Source organism: Spermophilus citellus, assembly GCF_964194105.1.
Source record: "Spermophilus citellus genome assembly, chromosome: 6".
Taxonomy (NCBI): Eukaryota; Metazoa; Chordata; class Mammalia; order Rodentia; family Sciuridae; genus Spermophilus; species Spermophilus citellus.
In genome coordinates, this window is record NC_138187.1 from 126,117,558 (window position 1) to 126,133,710 (window position 16,153).

At 40.6% G+C, this 16,153-nt stretch overlaps 1 protein-coding gene across 1 annotated transcript in view; it reads right to left on the reverse strand.

Annotated features, from left to right (window-relative positions):
• The window catches only part of HHAT (hedgehog acyltransferase), a 311,192-nt gene extending 295,370 nt beyond the window's left edge, over window positions 1–15,822 (reverse strand). The window contains exon 1 of the mRNA XM_081298856.1: window positions 15,690–15,822. The gene's annotated coding sequence lies outside the window, so the exon portion shown is untranslated. The remainder of the gene's footprint in view (window positions 1–15,689) is intronic.
• Between the last annotated feature and the right edge of the window lie 331 nt (window positions 15,823–16,153).

The following is a 16,153-nucleotide window of genomic DNA, read 5'->3' on the forward strand; positions in this document are numbered from 1 at the left end:
ATCATACACTAGGAACATGTACAATTTTTGTCTAAATTAATGTTATGGTTTAGATATGAGATATCCCCCAAAAGTTCACTTGTGATAATGCAAAAATTTTCAGAGGTGATATGATTATTAGATGTATAACCTAATCAATAGACTAATCCACTGATATGGATTAACTGGGCAATAACTATAGGCAGGTAGGGTGTGATTGGAGGAAGTATGTCACTGGGGTGTACCTTTGAGGTCTATATTTTTGTCCCTGGTGAACACAGCTAGCGCGCATCCTCATTCTCTCATTCTCTCATTCTTTCCTCTCATTCTCTCATTCTTTCCTCTCATTCTCTCATTCTTTCTCTCATTCTCGCATTCATTCTCTCTCTCTCTCTCTCTCTCTCTCTCTCTCTCTCTCTCTCTCTCTCTCTCTCTCTCTCTCTCCCCTCTCTCTCTGCTCCCTGGTTATCATGTTCTGAGCAGCTTGCCTCCACCATGCCTTTCTTCCATAATGTTCTGCCTGCCTGACCTCAAGTCCAGAGTTATGGAGTCAGACAACCATGGTCTGAACCTCTGAAACTGTGAGCCACAATAAACTTCTCCTCCTCTAAATCATCTTGTCAGGTCTTTTGGTCACAGAGGAAAAAGCTGACAGAAACAAATTGGTACCCAGATATGGTCATTGCTGTGACTAACCTCACTATGCTGTTCAGCATTGGGAACTGGAATTGGCAAGAGGAATTCTGAAAAGTTTGGCGATACAGGCTGGAAAAGTTTCAGAATGCTGTAAGCAGAACGTAATGAGCAATTCTGATGGGAGTTCAGAGACTAGAATGTCAACAGGACTGTGGACAGTAAAGGCTGGTCTCATGAGATTTCAGAGTAGAAGGAGGATTCTGTTGAATATTGGAGGAGAGGCCATTCATGTTGTATTCTAACCAAGAAATTGTTTATATTTTGCTCATATCCTGAGACTTTCTGGGAGGCTGAATTCAAAGGGGGTAGACTAATTAATCAGGCAGAGGAAATTTCAAGGCAGCATAGCATTCAGACAGTGACATGGATACTCCTGGTAATTTTTAGCCAACCTTATCGTGATAATCAGGAGCAGAAAGCAGAGCATAAAGATTTGCAGTTTGGCCAGAAAAGTGTAAGTGAAACTGGGGCTAAGGAAAGTGTGGCTGTCAAAGAGATTACAGTCGCTAAAGAAACAATAGGAAAGATGGCTTAAGGGCATCTCAGGCATTGGCAAGACTACACCATCTCAGGCTCAAAGGTATAAAAGTAAAAATTCCTTTGAGAAGAGACCACGGGGCACCCTGGTTGCACAGGGGGCCTAACATGTGTTCAGTGACCCAGGTACTCAGAGGCTTCTGCAGCATGGTTCCAGGAGGCTTTGCTACTGCCCAAGATGGCAGCAGACCTCACTATCCACCATGTGGTGCTGGTTCTGCAGGACTGCAGGATGCTAGAGCCAGGAGATCATAGAAGCTCCCACCAAGATTTCAAAGGAAGGCTTGGGAGGCTGGCCAAGTGTGGCAGAGTCAGAGTCCCTAAGGGCTGCCTCTGAGAGGGTGATGCATGATGATTCAAGAAAGAAGCTGCAGCTGCAGTGGAGACCCCCGAGATTAAGAGACGCCAGTATTGGGAAATGTCTGCCAAGAACAGCTGTGAGAATCAAGCAGGTACAAGGTAAGAGAGAGGCATGTGGACAGCAAGGTTACAGGAACAGACCTTTTAAGAGAACATCTTGATGCCATGTGCCCCAGATGCTGGATGTGCATCTACAGAATTTGTTTGCTCAGCTTAGATTTTGGTCTTGCTTTGGTTCTATCCCTTCTTTCAATGTCTCTTATTTCTCCCTTTTGGAATGGAAATGTTTACTCTGTGCCATTATATATTGGATATGTGTAATTTGTTTTTGATCTTTACAGGGGCTGACACTAAGAGTTTCCCTTGAGTCAGAGGAGACTTTGGACTTGACCTTGTGGGCAATGCTAGAACTGTTAAGACTATGGGGAATCTTTGAAATGGACTAAATGTATTTTGCATTGTGAGATGCGTAGGAGCTTTGGGGGGCCAATGGCAGAATGTTATGGTTTAAGTATGTTGTATCCCCCAAAAGTGCATGTGTGAGACAATGGAGGAATTTTCAAGGTGAAATGATTATATTATAAGAAAGTATAACCAGATCTGTGGATTAATTCACTGATATGGATTAACTGGAGCTGTAGACAGGTAGGGTGTGGCTGGAAGAAGTAGGTCACTGGTGATATACTTTGGGGGCATGCATATATTTTGGTTCCTGGTGAACAGAACTCTCTTTGCCTCCTACTAGCCATGTGCTGAACTGCTTTTTCTGTCATGTTTTCCACCATGATGTTCTGTCTCCCCTTGAACCCATGGAATTGACTGACCATGTACTGAACCCCTGAAGCTGTGAGCCAAAATAAAATTCCCCCCTCTAAGTCGTTCTTATCAAGTCTTTTGCTCACAGTGATGAAAAAGCTGACTAAAACAATGAATAAATAAATAACTGTGCCTGGGCTCGAATCCAGAGCTTCCTGGCTCTGCCTCTCCCCTTAAAGCCAGGCTCAGAATCTGCCACAGAATCTTTTCTTCAGGCTGCCAGAAGACATGCAGGAAGGGAAAGAAATTTCAGTCTTCATAAACTATAAAATCAGAAATCAATGGTCCTTCACCCAAAGTACCCCATGGTTATGACCTAAAAAAATTGCCCAGGAAGTTTGGTATGGCTGCTCCTACAGACAGTCATGATTTAAGCACAAGACTCTTAAAATCCTACTACTTCAATAATGCTTTCTTGGGTTCCCTACTCTTTTTCAAAACCACTCTACTTCATACATTTCCATTCATACTTTGTTTTTAAATACCTGGCATCTCCTAGACTCACTTGATTCCTTTCCAGAACTTTATAGGACTAGCACAGCCATCCCCTGAGCTTGGTTTCATAGTGCCTCTTGGGTCAAAGGATGCTAAGATTGCTTTAGATGACCTCCTCAACTCAGTTGAGAGTCTGAAGAGTAAAGAATAGAATTCCTTAAAAATCTACTAAAATTTGAATGTAAATAATCTTGAAGATTAAAGTTCTAGAAGCCCTACTGTTTAGAGGCTTTTTGGAGACATTATATATGGAATGATGCCTTATATATGCAATGATGTATTAAGAAAGAGCACAAAATTCACTTTTATAACATTTCCCCCTTTGGGGATGCTCTGAGCTATATTGTATATGGTTTGAGAGGACATACACAAATATACGTAGCAGTTAGCTGCAAAACAGCAGGACTATCTCCTCCCTCACTTCAAAAATTGGGGGATTGAACCAGTTTCCACCTAACAACATGGTAGTAAATTCTGGCACCAAACTCAGCTTAGGCAAATCATCCAAGCTTTGCCATGTGCTGGTTGAGAAACCTGGGTAGGCCGGAAGCTCCCAGATATGGTTTCTCTTGGCGTTGTGGAGTTGATGAAATATAATTGCTTAGCCCAGGGCCTGGCACTACATATGCACTCAATAAACATGAATTCAATACACCAGTTTCCTCCCTTGCCATGTCCCTGGTTGACTTCCTGAATGGAAGAAATCTAACTGACCTTACATGGGGCACAGCCATCCCGACAGCCTCTGTACCTCTCTCAACAGATTGGCAGCTCCGGAGTTCTCTTTAACACCTCGCTCTTCCTCTTCACCCACTCAGCCCAAGGCCACCCTGGACATCACACAAACTGTCCTTGGGGCCAGCTAGGAGCTCTGTGCCCAGTAACTCTTCCTCACCCCCTCTGTTCTTATCCCCAAAGGAATTATACATAGTGTTCTCACACAAGTGGATTAATGTCAACTCAAAACAACAGTGACATCAACACTGAATAGATCGTCCCTCCTCATACCTCACTTTCTAACTCTTGCCCACTTATCTCAGGAAAAATCATTCCCCTTGCCATTCTGGTTTTTTTTTTTCTCTATTCATTTTATCTGTGCACTCAGAAAGCAAATCAGAGTAGATATGAACATAACCAAAACCTTTTTTTTTTAATGTCCAAGACTTTAAATGTTTCCAAATACTTTCTCAACAAATCCCCCATGTTTCTATTTCTCAATGCTCTAAACGAGCATGCTCTTCTTTAAGAAGACACTATCATGATAACGTCAGAGAGGCTCTTACTCCAATATATATGGGATGCTTCTTGTTTTCATGTACAGATGCAGTCTTGCAGCAACATGTAAGTGGGTAGCCGTGAGACAGCCTAGAAACTAACTGCCATTCATAACATCATTTCCAAGGACACAGGCCATCTATCTATCTGATCAATCTAGAGGAATTAGGTTGTACCATGGATACGTGAGCACTAAGAAGGGCTGTGGATGTCTGATGTGAAGAGATGTACCTGAGAGCACTTCCACCAGGGCAGGAGTGCTGGTCAAAACTGAAGATAAGGGAAAATGTAGATGGTTAGGTGAAAGGGGACTAGGAGCCAAGTAGCAGATGGTCTTGAACGTGAGATTTCAGGATTGGGTTGGATTTCCTGAAGAAACCTCAGGCTGGTGAGCCAGGAAAGTAGTCCCCTCCTATTCTAGGGGGGATGTGTTCCAAGACCCCAGTGAATGTCTGAAACTTAGCACCAACTCTTGTACATACAGACACTGCTTGATCTACAGTGGCCTTATATCCTGATAAGCCCATTGAAAGTTGAAAATATAAGTTAAATACTAGGGAATGATATTGGCCAAATTATATTATTGTGTAGGGTGCTTGTATGAATATGTAACAATAAATTCCATGATCATGTATAATTGTAATGTACCAATACAAATTTGGAAAAGTATAAGTTAAAATGCACCTAAAACCCCTGTAAGCCCTCTGCAAAGTAAAAAAAATAAAATAAATCCTAAGTCAAAATTATTTTAAGTTGGGGACCATCTGCACTGCTGTTTTCTCCACACAAACAAAATTAATGCCTTTCCATATTAATTAAGCACTAACCGCGCACCGTGGCTATGACTTTTGCAGTTTGAGATATAGCGAAAATAGCATGAATTTCTTTTTCCTTCTTCACAATTTCATGAATAAGAAGATTTGTTCTTGCCCAAGATCTTAGCAACCTCAGCATGATTCATTGTCTTATTAAGTCAAGAACTTTCACTTCTTCATTTAAAGGAAGCATTTTGTGGTTTCCTATGGGCATATCTGAATTGCTAACATCACTATTCTGGCACTTTGGCACCATTATTAAGTAAAATAAGGGTCATTTAACATAAGCTGTGATACTGTGCGGGTCAATCTAATGACTGAGACAGACGCTAAATGACTAACTGGCAGGTAGTGCATAAAATGAGGACACACTGGACAAAGGATTGATTCATGTCCTAGGCAAAACAGAGCTTTCATCATGTTAACGAAATGGGGCCTGCTTTAAACATATGAATTGTTTATTCCTAGAATTCTCCACTTAATATTTTCAGATCACCATTGAGCACAGGTGAATCAAATCATGGAGAGAAATAAGGGGGAAATGCTGGACATTTAATGATTTGAAGGAAGCTTCAGAAAGAAGCCCCTTGACTCTGTGGTAGAGTCTACAAGCAAGGAGGTCGGCCACTTGGGCCTTCAGTAGGAGGTGGAGAGAAAATGCTAGAATCAAGCCACACAGCTGAGAGGAAATTAAATTGTACCTGGCATCAAACTAGTCCAGGAATCAGTAGGGGAGAAAGAAAGAGGAAAATAAAGAACACAGAACTGCAGCTCCAAAGCTGTTAAGACCACAGGATCTTAAAGCTAAATGTTATAGATGAGAAGGAGAAATTCAAGACAAAGGGATAGGAAATGCATTTAATAGTAGGTGTTGGCAGGAAATCATTGCAGTGGTTTCCCTGGAACCAGAGGGAGGGAAGTCAGACGGCCATTCTAAGAAGCTTTCTCAACCAGGTTGTGTGTAAGAGCCTAGAGGTTGTACATTTAAAAAAAAAAAAAGTATTTATCTGGGAATCATAAAAATCAAGAGGCTCACAGAATGAAGTGAGAGCCACAAAAAGGCAAGAACTCAGCTGACAGCTTTTTTTGTAGAGTGACTTCTAATTGCATTTGCTTTGTAATTGAACACTCTACCTGCTTTCAAAGATGCCATCTCTCAGAATCTGCTGAGGAAAAAGGAGGGATCTACCCAAGGATATAGAAAAGCCTGCACTGGACCAAAAATTAGAACCAAAGTTCCCAGCTTCCACTCTCTCACAGGCAGAAATTCTGTTCCTTACTTTGAGGGGAAGAGTACACAGCTCACTGTGCCAAAGCCCGAAATGTGTATCGATGTAACGGCCAGAAGTGCTTTTTCCCCAGCAATTTCCAACGTCATTTCAAAATTACTTTATTTCTGATGCAGACAACAAATGGATTCTAACACTTGCACTTTAAAGTGTTTCTGCTCCTAAATCTTGACGCAAGTACTAAATGGGCTATAACCAAATACTCACATGCACCAGAGGACTTTTTTAAAAATCAGATTCTCAGCTTTAAGCTAGCAATCATCAGCATAGCATCCCCAAGAGCACTTCCACCAAATGCTTGAGGTCTTAAACTGAGATTTTCCTCCACAAAGTTTTCTTACACTTTAGCAATAGCTACACCATAATTAAGTACATACAACCTGAGTTGAAAAAAGTACCTTATGAGTATGATCTTTTTAATCATCAGATTCTTTTGAGGGTATCCTCATTTACCACAAGAGGAAATCAAGGTCCAGAAAGGTTAAGACACCTGCCCAAAGTCACCCAGCTGGCAAGCTGCAGAGGTCAGACTTTCCCCCACCAGGTCTAACTCCAAATTCTTTCCTCTATCACCTCACTATTCTTAAAAGAACACTGGATTCATTTTTTTTTTTCAAAATCTGTAATGAAACCAATCTATCAGAATGCAAAACAATCATATAAGTTATCTAAAAGAATTCAAAGTTATGTATGCTTTTCAGATGTTCCTGAAGAAAATTGGAAAAGCCAATGTAATCAGAATGCACACAAAACATCTAACTTATGTATATTCCTCAAAAGATGTAATGAAGAGGGCAAACCAAACCAACTTACCTTGTATAGCAAAGGGGAAGTTGGCAGTTATATAGAGACAAGGCTGAGTGAAACAGAAATAGCTCTAAATTTAGGAGCAAATGAGCACTATGGAAACCACAAAGTAGTAAAAACGAAAGGAGCATATGCCCATCAAAATGACAACAGCTTTTAAAAAGATGGAACAGTGGAGCAAGAGTCTAGCATATTCAGGAAAAAAAAAGGTGGTCTGGGACTTCTGCTTTTTTCCAGGGTTCAATTTGATGGGAAAGAAGCCTATTTTGCAGAATATAAATTATGTGATTTTCCCAGGAAAACCAAGTCCAGACTCATGGTGTCCTCAGATATCACCGTTCTCTCCAAACCTCACTTCAGAGTCTGATTCACCCACAGCATTCGAAGGGGAGACACTTCTCCAAACCCACAGCAGCTTCACCACAGAATGATGTGACTGGCCAGAGGAGGTCCACAGACTGGGCAAAAAGTCCAGTCACAGAATATTTTAAAATATATGCTCACTACTTCCAATTCTGCACAAAAATACCATATCCTCTCTCTTTTTGTGTGTGGGGGGGGGGGAGAAGGGTTTACCAGGGAATTAACTCAGGGGCACTCAACCACTGAGCCACATCCCCAGCCCTATTTTGTATTTTATTTAGAGACAGGGTCTCATTGAATTGCTTAGCACCTCACTGTTGCTGAGGCTTTGAATTCATAATCCTCCTGCCTCAGTCTCCTCCTGAGCCACTGGGATTCCAGGTGTGCACCACCGCATCCGACTAAAAAATACCATATATCTCTTATGTAGCCCTGCTTAACAAACTGTTCTGACATGTAGTGCCTTCAAACAACAAAAACTTATTCTTTCTCAGGATTCTATGTGAACATAATCTGGATGGTTCTTATGCTGATGTCACTCCTGGGGTCATTCATGTGACTACAAACACCACCCAGCTCAACAGCAGCCAATGGCTCATGTGCCTGTCTGATATTTGGGGCAAGCAGATGCCAAGTGCCTCGATCCCCCCACCATGTGGGCGCTCACCTTCCAGCAGGACAACCTGAGCTTTTTCACAGCACAGGGGCAGCAGGATTCTAAAGTGAAAAGGTGAAAAGTCACTTAAGATGACGTCTTTGAATGTCTTGAGACTTTTTAATGGCCAAAGCAAGTCAAAGATTGGCCTAGATCCAAAGAAAAGGGAAAAAATAATCAATTCCCTGTCTTTATGGGAGGAATGACATTTTTTTTTAAGAGAGAGAGAGAAAGGATTTTTTTAATATTTATTTTTTTAGTTCTCGGTGGACACAACATCTTTATTTTATTTTTATGTGGTGCTGAGGATCGAACCCAGTGCCCCGCATATGGCAGGCAAGCACGCTACCGCTTGAGCCACATCCCCAGCCTGGGAGGAATGACATCTTGAAAGGGGACGACAGGGACATAATCTGCCACATCAAGAGTATCCAAAAGAGTCACTAAAATCTAGAAAAATAGTTGAAAAACATTTCACAATAGATCTTTTATCCTTTTCCAGTGCTAGGAAAGGCCCAGGGCCTCATGCATTCTAAGCACATGCTCTACCACTGAGCTACACCTGCAGCTCCATGATGGGTCTTTAGTACATAAAATGTTGCAAAGAGTTATTCATTCTCTCTCCCTCCATCCATCTCTCTCTCTCTCTCTCTCTCTCTCTCTCTCTCTCTCTCTCTCTCTCACACACACACACACAGTCTTATATTGTGTAACAACATTCTGATCAGTGACCGACCACATAGACAACAGTAGTCACCTAAGATTAGATCACCTAGTGACATTGTAGCCATCTTACTTTTGTATATGTTCACTCTATAACACTTACATAATGAGAAAAAATGCTAAGCAAGACATTTCCCAGATTTATATCCCCATCTCTAAGCAACATGTCACTGTATACATATTAATTTATATATAATTACAAAGGAAACTGTTTCAAAATCAGTGGGGATCTTATTGCCAGCTTGGGAATTCCTTTTATAATAAACTATTCGACCTTTTCCAATAACATTACGAGGCAGAGAAACTCTTTCCTAAGCAGATTGTCATCATGTTTTTTTTTTTCTTTAACAGAGTCCAAATCCAGTTCTCCAATTCTAAAAAAAAAAAAAAAAAAAAAAAAAAAAAAAAAAAAAAATCTTCTGCTACCAGTCCTCTGCTACCTTCTGAAAGTAAAGACATGGAGGTAGGATATAATATAGGTTACAGGATGGCTCTTGTGTTAGCTTTCCAGTGCTATGACAAATCATCTGTGATAAACAACTTAGAAGGAGAAAAGTTGGGCTCGTGGTCTCAAAGGTTTCAGTCCATGGTCACCTGGTCTTATTGCTTTGGGGTCTGTGGCAAGGCAGAACATGATGACAGAAGCACATGGTGGAGAACACTGTTCACCTCATAATGTCCAGGAAAGAATAAGAAAGGAAGGGTTTGGGTTCCATTATCCCCCAATAGACCTAACTTCCTTCCAGTATGTCAGTCACACTTCCTAAAGGTTCCATCGCCTCCCAAGAGTGCCACAAGCTAGCAACCAAACCATTAGCATACATATTCCTTTGGGAGACATTTAAGATCCAAATCATAATAACTCTGAAGCCAGAATGCCAAAGTTTGCTTCCCGGTTTTGCCACTCTCTACTTTGTGGGCCTAGGACAGATTGCTTAACTTTTCGATGCCTCAACTTCTTTATCTGCAAAGTAGAGATAACAGCAACCTGCAGACAGTTTCTGTGGGAATTAATTTTAAAAGTGAAAGAACAGTGCCTTGGGCATAATAGACTCTGAAATGTTTATTTTTTGTTTTTGTTTTTAACATTATTTTTGTTATTAAGTATACGAATAAGGCTTTATTATTCTTCCAATAATCCTTCAAATGTTTAAAGATAGTGGATGCCATCCTCTTCCAGAACCAACATCCATGACTCCTTCTAACCATTTCCTGGGTGGCTTGGTTTCTGGACCTTTTACTGTCTGTCTCTGTTGTCTCTTTACAATATAGGTACTATGTGTTTGTTGTCTCTTTACATCGTAGGTACCTAGAACTGAACCCAAAACTCCAGATGAGAACCAGAAACTGTGCCATTATTGGAGACAAAATATAAAGATCCCCTCGTGGGATTTCACACACAGGACTCCCCTAGATTTCTAATCCCTGAAACCTGCCACTTTGTCACCTTATATTGCAAAAGGAACTTTGCAGATGTGCTTAAGGATATTTCCATGGGGAAATTATCCTGGATTACCCAGGTGGGTCCAATGTAATCACTAGGACCCTTACAAGAGAGAAGCAGGGAGGGGGCTCTCAGAGGAGACAAGAGATGCACTTTGAAGATGGAGGAAGGAATCACAAAGGAATATAAGATGCATCTAGAATTTGGAAGAGGCAACAACTAAAATATTCTTGTCCATGGGGACTGAAATGGGACAAATTACATCCATGCATATACGTTTATGTCCAAATGAACCAATGCACTAATAAAAACATTTTTTAAAATTATGCCCTACATTCTCCAGAAGGAGGACTTCTGACCTTTAGAATCACAAGATAATAAATGCAGTGGTTCCTCAGAATCCATACGGGATTAGTTCCAGGACTCCCGAGAACACCAAAATCTGCAAACTCTCACATGCTTTATACACAATGGTATAGTATTTACCTATAATCCATACACATCCTCCTGCATACTCTAAACCATCTCTGGATTACTTACAATATCTAATACAATGTTAATGCTATGTAAATAATTGTTATACTGAATTGTTCAGAAAATAACAAGAACAAAGTCTATAAATATGCATTTTTTTTTCAAATATTTGCAATGCACAGTTGGTGGAATGCAGGGCTATGGAACCCAAAGACATGGAGGGTCAACTGAGTGTGGTTTTAAGCTGCTAACTTATGCAGCAATTTGTTACAGAGGCAACAGGAAACTAATATGTCATCCCTGCATTCAGTTAGTTCATGGTCTCATGGGAAAAAGAGTATCTATCTAAAGGTTTTGTTTAAAACAGATGGGTTTTTAAATCCAATGGGTATAAACTTTAAAAAATTAAATTGAAGAAAATGAAATCTGAAAACAAAAGTTTGTCTTCAGTCCTCCCCTTAGCAATTCTTGGCTTCCATAATACTCCAATATCAATCTTATAATCAAACATAACTCTAAGTCTTTTTATATGAACTGTTAAAGACCAGCAAAAAGGAGTTAATTTGATAAGTCCTTCATTCAACAAAACTACTGATCAGATATTGTATTTTCCCTCTGAAAATTCTCAACCTATTTTAAACTTTTTAAATCACCAAGAATCATGCCCACCACAGTTTATAAACTCCAGATTAGGGGCATCTGAATGAATAAAAGCTTTTTTCACAATATAATATTTTAAGTAAAATTTTTTGTTAAAATATACAGGAGTGGAAGGCTTTTAAGCAGTAGACTCACCCTAGTTATTACCACTGAGATGAAAACCTGAATGCCTTAGAAGCCCCTTCTGTGCTTTCCCACTCACCAACTCCATCAAAAGGGACCACAAGAGGCAGGATAGCAAGTTCAAGGAGAACCCCCATAACTTTGGGAGACCCTGTCTCAAAATAAAAAAGGACTGGAGGTGAATGGAGCTCAGTGGTAAAGTGCCCCTGGTTTCAATCCCTAGTTCAGGGGAAAAAAAAGGAGGAGGAGGTAAGAAGGAAGGACCACTAGCCTGAGTTCAGCCACCATAGTTTGTTTTGCTTGCTTTTGAACTTCCTATGAATGAAATCACATAGCACTTATCCTGGTGTATATTCTTTCTACCCACCTTCTGTTCTGAGACTCTTCCAAATTGTTGTATGAGGCAATAATTTGTCTACCCTAATTACTGTAGAGTATTCCATTGTATAAACAATATCTTTTATGCATTTATCCATTCTACTATTGAAGAACATGTGAGTTTTTTCCAGTTGGGGCCTATTGTGATAATATTGCTCAAGTTATTCTTTTACCTGTCTTTTGGTTTACATATGTATACCTTATTTTTGAGTGTCTAATAATGGAACAGCTGGATCATAGGGGATGTACATACCTCACTTCAGTAAATGATACTGCAAAACAAATTTCCAAGCCCTTATGCTACCTTTCATACCCATGAATTAGAATTCCAGTTTATCCACATTCTAATCAGTGCTTAGCATTGACAGTCTTTAATTTTAGCCATTCTGGTGAACATATAATGGGATCCCATTGTAGTTTTAATTTGCATTTCCCTAATTCCTAGTGAAACTTGTTCATCTTTTCATTTTTATTAGAAATTTGGAGATCCTCTTTTATGGGGTGACATTTGCCCATTTTTCTACAGAACTATCCAATTTTTTTTCTCCTTTATTTATAAATCTTTCCACAATCTAGCTATGAGTTCTTGATTTTGAAATATGTATTACAAATACCTGTACCCATTCTGTAGCTCGTCTTCTCTTTATGGAGTTGTTAGATGAATGGAAGTTCTTACTAATATTTTCCTTTAACTATTTGTATTTTGTGTGTCCTAGGTCATAAGGATATTTTACTTAGCTTTCTTCCAGAAACCTATTGTTTTAGCTTTCAAATTTCAGTGCATGATGGCTCTTGACTGATTTTTGTATTTGAGATAAGGAAGATGATCAAGATTAATATTATCCATATGAATTTCCACTTGACTCAGCATCATTTACTGAAAAGGCCATTTTCTCTCCACTACAGGGTCATCTCTGTCATGAATCAAAAGATCACATATATGTAAACCTATTTGTGGATTCTCTATTCAGTCCCTATGGCCTGTCTGGCCTTGTACCAACACACATTGAAATAACTACATATTGATCTTGCAGCTTAAGTTCTCCAATTTTGCTCTTCTTAGATTGTGTACAATTTCCAAATAAATTTGAGAATCAGTTTATCAACTTTTTTGAAAAATATTAATCTCTTGGGATTTTGATTGGCATTGCACAGAATCTCTAGATTTGTTTATTGAGTGATGACACACTCTCCATTATTTTCAGTCTTCTTTAATTTTCCTCAGTGTTTTAGCTCACAAAGAATTTTTTTTTAATCATGAATGGGTATTGCTTTTTATCAAACTTTTTTCTCCTTTATTCTGTGTATGGAGCTAATCACATTTATTGGTTTTCAAATGTTAGACAGTCTACATTTCTGGAATAAATCCAAGTTGTTCATGATTTATTGTTCTTTTTATAGGTTGCTAGATTTGATTTACCAATACATTGTTTTAAGGCTTCTGCATTGTTTTTTATGAGCACTTGGCCTATAATTTTCTTGTAACTTCCTTATCAAGCCTTAGTCACAAGCTTATGCTGGCCTCATAAAAGCAACCAGGGAGCGGTTCCTCTTTTATTATTTTAAATGTTTGAAGAATTTCATGAGTGAAGCCATCTGGATTTGGAAATTTTGCTATGGAAGGTTTTTATCTACGATCAATTTCTTTAAGAGATATAGGCCTATTCAAATTTTCTAGTTCTCTTATCTTTTTATTTGAAAAACTTGTCCATTTCATCTGAATTTTAAAATGTTTTAGCATAAAATGTTCATAGTAACATCTTCAGATCTTTTTATGTGTGGAATATATAATGATTAATTCCTTCTTTCATGACACTAGTAATACCATATACCACTAAAGATCATTTACACACACAAAAGGAGGAGGGGGGCTGGTATATGTCGCATATCTACTATTCTCGGGTATATTACCCAAGAAGCCATGAGCTCATATTTTTTTTCTCACACATCTTTATTTTCATAAATCTCTAATTTAAAATCACTATTTCATTGGATTATAAGTGTGGACAACAAACCACAATAAGAGAAGTTCTAGTGATTGAGTCATCAATAAAAAATCATAGATATGTTCATACTACAGTCCAACTGTTGCAAACACTGCAAAATATCATTGACATGAACATCACCAATTTGAAAGTATGAGACTCCATTGCTTCAGCACTGAATTTTGTTACATAATGCATTAATAAAGATGCACATAAATTTGATGAGGTTTAATACTATTTTGATAATTTTGTTTGAGTATCATTTATAATCCTATGACTTTTCTATAAGTTTTTTGCAGTAGCAGAAATTGAACCTAGGGCTTCACACTCTGAACTACATTTCCAGAACTTTTTATTTTGAAACAGAGTCTCCCCAAGTTACTCAGGCTGGCCTTGAACTTGCAATCCTCCTACCTCAGCCTCCAGGTATGCACTACCATGCCCAGCTACCATATGTATTTTTTTTCATGCCTTTTAAAACACTGACTTCCCAGACTCCAAAGAAGTCCATGGTCAAAAGGAAAAAAAGAAAAAAGAAAAGAAAGAAAGAAATTTAAGAACTACCTACAAGGAACCCAGGAAGTTCAAAGCAACATTTAAGGAGTCAAGCCCACACTAACCAGTTCCTTATGTTACCTACAGAGTTCCCCACCAACATCTGGACACCCACAAAAATGACTGCTTCATTCAGGTCCTTGGCTGTCACCTATCCAAACTTCTCAAGAAGGGAGCAAATAGTAGATAAAGCACAGGCTTTGATCCAATGGAGGAGCCCCAAACCCAGTCTAAAACATACTACTCTGTGGTGTTCACATTCCCTCCAAGCCCTGTGAAAAGGATAAGCTACCCATCTTTCCCAGTTACCATAAGATTTAGACATAATTATCTAAAGCACATGCCAAGCACCATCCCCCTTAATTTGACATTAATTGCATCTCTCAGGGCAGAACTGTCCTTATGCAACACTTAATCACATTAGGGACTGCCAGTGAGAAAGAAGGAAGAAAAATCACGGGGAAGGTGGAACATAGAGAATGTGGGGGGTCATTCTTTAAAATCCAGTATAAAAATCACCACCTCACTGAAGCCCTCCTTCTCCTGTTGGGTGTTCCTATGACATTTAATCACACTCTGGTGAGTGCTTAGCTACAAGAAAGGAAGGATAAGAAATACAAAACAGAAAGGTGCAGAAACAATGACTCTCCCCTCACATAAGGCAAACCACTGAACATGCCAATCCCCAGCCAGGCAGCACTGATCTAAGTGCAAGGAACACGGAAAGCATCAATTGTTCTTAACACCAAAGCCATTCCTACCTAGTACCTTGGGTAACAAGAGCATGTGGGGAACTTTCTTATAAAGACTGGTGCCACCTGAATGCTAGATTCAGAACAGAAGAGAGAAACTGAGTCCAAAGATCAGAAAGCAAAAGCCATTCCTAACGTTGGGGTTCCTAGATTTGCAGCAGGCAGGCGCACCCCTAATACTGCCAAGAGAACCAGGGTTCAGCAATTTCACGCAACAGTGCCTGAAATCGCGGAGAGAGGACGCGGGCAGGGGTGTGCACAGACTTGGTACGCAAGACGGGTTCCAGGCTCCCGGATCCCGCCTTTGCCAGGCGCCCAGTCCCCGCCGCCTTTGTCTCCTCCGCGGGACCGGGAACTTCCTCTGTCCCGCCCTCCGGCGCGCACACGGGAACCGGGTTAGGATAAGAAAAGCGTCTTGTTCGTTTCGTTTTTTCAACAGAGCAAACCAAAGCAAAAAAAGTCAGCACCGTAACCTCCCCAGGACTCCCTACGGTCACCAGCTACCAACCTCCGGGGCTGTCCCGGGCGGCGGCGACCGCGATGTTCACGCGTGCCACGAGTTCCCAACACCCCTCTCTCGGCACTTCCGAGTGCCAGCACCAGCCAGCTTCCCCGAACACCGCCCTCTTTCCCAGGGAGCGGCCCTCTGGAGGAGCAGCCCGCGCGCGTCCTCGGAGCACGCCCCCGCCGCGGTGCCCGCGCGCCCTCGGCTCCAAGCGGCGGCTCACGGGAATCCGGGCGCTCCAGGGGCGAAGGCTAGGAGGCCGCGCTGCTGGAAGGGGACCCGCAAGAGGGCGGCCTGCCTCTCCGTAGCATTTCGGGCCAGCTCTGTCTTGCCAAGGCCCAGGTTCCTGCGCTGAGCAGAGCACCCAGATCTCTCCCCCCCACGCGTGTTCTTAGCAGGTCTGGGGCTAGCTTCGGGTCAATTGCAGGGCGGAAGTCACCTGAAACCCGAAGTGGACAGTAAATCCA